At 36.4% G+C, this 6,431-nt stretch overlaps 1 long non-coding RNA gene across 1 annotated transcript; it reads left to right on the top strand.

Annotated features, from left to right (window-relative positions):
* The first annotated feature begins 3,171 nt into the window (after positions 1-3,171).
* Positions 3,172-6,222, top strand: LOC110936734. The gene is made up of 3 exons (XR_002590236.2): positions 3,172-3,893; positions 5,030-5,211; positions 5,885-6,222. It is a non-coding gene; the product is annotated as an uncharacterized LOC110936734 (long non-coding RNA).
* The last annotated feature ends 209 nt before the right edge of the window (positions 6,223-6,431 follow it).

Genomic DNA, 6,431 nt, shown 5'->3' with positions numbered 1-6,431 from the left:
GCTAATGGTTTAAGTTGCATTTTGTTTATGCTTTAGTTGTTAATGAAGATCCTTGTTACTTTCATGTGGACTTTCATGTGAGCTCTTAGTTTTTTTGAATTATATTTGTATCATTCACACCTTCCCAACAAGTCAACAACAACTTACACAAACTATAAAAAAAATAAAAAATTAAAATTAAAAAATTAAAAAAAACGGTTATTTAACCGTAACCGAACCGTAACCGAACATTAACCGAAAATTAACCGAATTATCTGAAACCGAAATAACCGAACCGATCGGTTAAGGATATGTAATGACCGATCATATCGGTTTCGGTTACGGTTACGGCTCAAAACAACCCACCCACGCTCGTTACGGACGGCGTTGACTAAATAATAAACATATTATATATTTATGACTGGGTCTGTTTCGACGCTCGATACAGACCCACGCTCGTTACGGACAACGTCGACTAAATATTAAACATATTATATATTTACGACTGGGTCCGTTTCGACGCTCGATACGGACCGACGCTCGTTACGGACGACTTCAACTAAATAATAAACACATTATATATTAACGACTAGTTAAGTTTCGACGCTCGATACGGACCCGCGCTCGTTACGGACGACGTCGACTAAATAATAAACATATTATACATTTACGACTGGGTCTGTTTCGACGCTCGATACAGACTCACCCTCGTTACGGACGACGTCGACTAAATATTAAACAAATTATATATTTACAACTGCGTCCGTTTCGACGCTCGATATGGACCCACGCTCGTTACGAACGACTTCGACCAAATAATAAACATATTATATATTAACCACTAGTTAAGTTTTGATGCTCGATACGGAGCCGCGCTCGTTACGGACGACGTCGACTAAATAATAAACATATTATATATTTACGACTGGGTCTGTTTTGACGCTCGATACGGGCCTACGCTCGTTACGGACGACGTCGACTAACTATTAAACATATTATATATTTACGACTAGTTAAGTTTCGACGCTCGATAGGGACCTACGCTCGTTATGGACGACGTCGACTAAATAATAAACATATTATATATTAACGACTAGTTAAGCTGCGAAGCTTGATACGGACCTACGCTCGATACGGACGACTTCGACTAAATAATAAACATATTACATATTAACGACTAGTTAAGTTTCGACGCTCGATACGGATCTACGCTCGTTACGAACGACTTCGACTAAATAATAAACATATTTCATATTAACGACTAATTAAGTTTCGACGCTCGATACGGACCTACGCTCGTTACGGACGACGTCGACTAAATAATAAACATATTATATATTAACGACTAGTTAAGTTTCGAAGCTCGATACGGACCTACGCTCGATACGGACGACTTCGACTAAATCATAAACATATTACATATTAACGAATAGTTAAGTTACGCTCGATACGGACCTACGCTCGTTACGAACGACTTCGACTAAATAATAAACATATTTCGTATTAACGACTAGTTAAGTTTCGACGCTAGATACGGACCTACGCTCCTTACGGACGACTTCGACTAAATAATAAACATATTATATATTAACGACTAGTTAAGTTTCGACGCTCGATACGAACCTACGCTCGTTACGGACGACATCGACTAAATAATAAACGTATTATGTATTTACGACTAGTTCCGTATCGAGCGTCGAAACGGACCCACGCTCATTACGGACGACATCGACTAAATAATAAACATATTATATATTAACGACTGGGTCCGTTTCGACGCTCGATACGGACCTATATAAAACATTGCTTTATAAATGATTTTTCCATGTTCCATGTGATTATGTATTATTAATCTTTTTTCTTTGACTTGTATGTGTAGAGAGGTCACATGCATAAAGCTGTCATCAATAAGACTCAGTTTCAAACAGCGAATTTTAATAGATGATTCAGCGACTTATTATAAGATTGCATAACTATTCAGCGACTTATTATAAGCTTGTAGGATGATTCAGCGACCTTCATTAACATTGTACCAATAATTCAGCGACCTTCATTAAGCTTGCAGGATGAATCAGCGACTTCTTTAAGCTTGTAGGATGAATCAGCGACCTTCTTTAAGCTTGTAGGATCAAACAGCGACCTTCTCTAAGCTTGTAGGATCAAACAACGACCTTCAGCAACTTTCACAGCTTTTGCAGAAACATTTGAATTTTTGCAAGAAACCCATTGAAGGTCGGTGTTTCAACTAGCAACCTACCTAAATATGAAAACAAAATTTGTGACCACCTAATGACACTCTTTTAGGGTTTAAACCACCTAAAACTGCAAAAAATTCATATAATATTACCAAATAAATATGAAAATAAAATAAAATTAAAAAGTAAATTAACACTTAGTCCTTATTCATTAGACTCATATTTCCGTTTTATTCATTTTACCTTTTAGACATTACGGTTTGAGTTCCATCGGATTGTCAAAACTCCTAACTAACATTCTTAGATTGGACGGCCGTTTATGTTTACCTTAATATTTTTTTAAATAAATACGCTTTTAAAGTATTAAAAAAAAACTAAATTTATCACCTTTGGTGTCACCGTCAGGCACTGCTTTAGTCACATCGCCTGCCACTGCTTGTCGGCCACTACCAGTTCCGTACCTTGCAATTCCCTCCACATTTAACTGTTTTGTTCTAGAGTAAACTCTGTAAAAATTTTTCTTTAGTTTTGGATATTTTTTACACTTTAGTTTAAAACTTCAACTTTTTGAATCTGTTTTTATAAGTTTTAATTTTGTCGTCATTTTCATTCAAAATTAAAATTTGATCAGATTTTTTTGTTAACATCTAATTTTTTTATCTTTTTTTCTCTTTTAATGAAGGACAAAAATGGTCTTTTAATGTTTTATTATAACAAATTAAAAAAAAAAATCTTACCATTTTGTCATTCATTAAAAGGGAGGAAAAAGACAAAAAAGTTGGATGTTAACTGAAAAATGACCAGATTTTGCTTTTGGATGAAAATAGCAACAAAATTGAAACCATAAGGACCCAAATTCAAAAAGTTTGAGTTTTGGATTAAAGTGACAAACGTGGCTAAACCTCATTAACCATTTTGAAAGTTTACTCTTTATTCTATTTCATCTTTAGTGATCCATCAACCATATTCAAATTCTCCAAATAGTTTAGGACACAGTCCTGTTGATTTAGTTCAAATTTGGCACTGTCAACCATGTTGTGCTACGATCGTTGGTCGCGGCGGACAAAGATGGGGAGGGAGTTTTAGGCCGACGAAGACGAAGATGTAGGTTGTTAGAAATTCATGAAGATGATTATGTGTAGGGCTGTAAACAAATAAAACCGCTCATAGGCCACTCAAAATTAGCCTTTGCTTAATTTATATTTATATTTATATACTATACAAACACTATGGGCGGGAATAGTGCCAGGCACCAGCCTGGCACATACCCATTCGCCTGATTGGGCGGTTTGCAGTTTTTGCAAACCCTAATTTCTTTGAAACGTAGACAACATAGCTAGAGGCAAGAAAGAAACAGAGAATAAGGCGGGAAAACATCAGGCTCAATCCTCCGGCAAAGAGAGTTCCGGACCCGGCGATCTAAGGCGATTGGCTTCACGAATCTGCGACGAAGAGGGTGTGTATGTGGTGTAGATGAGAGTTCCGGACCCGGCGATCTAAGGCGATTGGCTTCACGAATCTGCGACGAAGAGGGTGTGTATGTGGTGTAGATGAGTGGGGCGATTTCTGAAGCTAAAGAATACAACGGCAGGAGGCACTCCGGCGGCGCGTTTAATGTTTTCCTCGGAACCCTAACAGTAGTTGCGGTGTCGGTCACACAAGTGTGAAACAACGGCGTATGACGGTAACGAGGGACGGTTCCGGCGACTATCGTTTTTTGTAAGCTTTGGAATCTGAAAATTATAACAATTTAATACCAATTTGCTTGAAATTCCAAAAATTTGTGTGTAAATCTTTACAAGGCAAAATCGGTCCAGATAGATAAAAAGAGAGGTGCCTAACAACTGACTTTAGACACCGCCAGTGATCATTTTTTGATTTATTTTTACCTGTATTAGGTTGGTACTTTGGTGTCCCATATGGTAGTATATATATACCCTTACTATGCCTGATGATACATACCAATTGTAGGCTATAGTTGTATTTATAACAGATTTAGCGTTGTACTCTGGCCATACACAGTTTCTTATTGTTACGCATTCCCGTTGTATGCTGCTTTGCTACTATTTTTTGTTACATCTTTTCTACCAGAGGCTTATGCTTGGGTGCTGTTTACTTGCATAAACATGTCTTCTAAAGAGGGCAAATTGATGTCAAACATTTCAGCGACTGAATCAAATAGCTCTAAAATCATATGCAAGATACCCTATATAAAAGAACAAGAAGCAATTAGTTGTATAGCCTACATGCTCAAAATCTCGGCATGATGTATTACTCATATCTTTGTGTATATAAGTTAAAAAGCTTAGATTTAATTACAAAATTAAAATGCTAAATTGTATTTGTAATTCGCCTGCTTTTTGCTTTCGTGGCCAGCGAGCCAAGTATTACAATCCAGCAAAAGAATATGTTATATATACACATTTATCCTTAGATCGTGATTTGACTTTTTGGTGCATCATTTTACTAACATAAATATTGGATTCATCATATAACAGAAGTTTTGAAAGGGTGATTATGTGTATTATATCTTGGGATTGTGTAGTATAAAGCAGAGGAGGAGGATGATGATGGTGTTGGAATTTGGTGGCACGGCAGGTTTGCCGGCCATCGGTTTCGTTTTGAAATTTACTGGTTAGGCCTATTAGCTATAATATTTAATCAGGTCTAACTACTATATATTTACTGGATAAGATATTTTCTTTAATGTGTTTTTCTAAATTGCAGGTCTAACTACTATGTTTGCGGTTTTCTTTTGCGTTTTATGTAGCTTTGCTGTTTTCTTATTTGTCTTTTCTTTTATATATCTTTATTTTGTACATCTTCATTTTTATGAGCTATTCTTTTTGTTAAAGGGTGGCGTGCACAAACTGTATGAGAGAATGTGGCACGCTGGTGCAGAACTAAAGACCCGGTGAACATGTTCCGGCATGCGCGCGGCTCACACAGGTGGAAGAAATTGGGGTATAGAATCGTGCAAACAACTATCTGGTGTATTTGGAGAGGCCGCAACGAAGTGGTTTTCAACCGAAAACAGGTACATGTTAACAGTTTATTTGAAGAAATTAGAGTTCTTGGCTTCTATGGCTTAGGAATCGAGCAAAGGTTCGAGAGTTATCGTGGGATCTTTGGTTTAACCTTGATTTGCTGTGTAGGAGACTATAAGACATTGGTGTATCTAATGTTCTTACGGTGCTAACAATCTGTGGGTAACGTGTTTTAATAAAGCTTCTTTGTTGGCCGTTGAAAATAATTTGTTAAAAGATATGCATATAATTACCTGCAATCATTGTTTAGTTAAACCAAAGGAGGTGGACCCATTTATTAACGATTATACTTGGGCTGATGCAACTTAATATGAAATATCTTTCGTATATAGGCTCTTTCACATTGTTCAGATGTGTGTATCATCTTAGTTTTGTTGTATCCATTCACTTATCTTCTTGACCAGCTGTGTTCTCTCTTCAAAACATGTGTTTTGGGTTTTCGGAGGTCATAATTAAGAGCGTATGTCTAAAATTGATATGTAAAATCTAAATTATGTCAGTCACCAGAGTCAAGTTCAACTTATTTTTAGATTTGTGCTTTAGGAATTATATATTTATATCATTGTATTACATATATGACCCGTTAATATGTTCTTTACATTTTCTTAAATGTTAGTAAGATCCGTCAAGATTTTTAACCCAATTTGTATTGCATATGTGCAGAGGAAAACATGATTGACATCGGCAACACAAAGAGGATTCAATACCTGCCCTAAGAAAGCCAGCCAATAAACAAACACTTTTGAAGCTCATCGCCTGGACACCATCTGATCATGTATTTTGCAGCCAGTTGAACACTTAAAGCAAAGGTCTTCTGTAACTAATACCATTCCAAGTAACCAACTGCATGCCTTGCTAAAGCTTGTACTACTTTTGTCTATTTCAGGTCTTTTGTAAGTAAACCAATTGTGTGGCTACTAAAGTTTACTAAATTTGAAAACACTTGCACAGCTAAAGCAAGTGTATTTTGTATATAGCAATAGTATTAGCTGCTGTACTAATTTTATCTTTAAATTATTGTTGGTAGAAAACACAAAATCATAGCTGGAAACTCGGCGCAGCAACGCGTGCCGGGAAAACATCTAGTTGAGTACGTAACGAAGTTCAAGTCTAAAAGTAAATTTGTTTAATAAATAATTCCTAACCAAATAGTTATTTAAAATATTTGGACCAAGCAGTGAAGCCAAAGGAGAGGCAGAAAATACAAGAA

This window comes from Helianthus annuus, chromosome 4 (genome assembly GCF_002127325.2).
Source record: "Helianthus annuus cultivar XRQ/B chromosome 4, HanXRQr2.0-SUNRISE, whole genome shotgun sequence".
Classification (NCBI taxonomy): Eukaryota; Viridiplantae; Streptophyta; class Magnoliopsida; order Asterales; family Asteraceae; genus Helianthus; species Helianthus annuus.
This window is presented reverse-complemented; position numbering and strand designations above follow the sequence as displayed.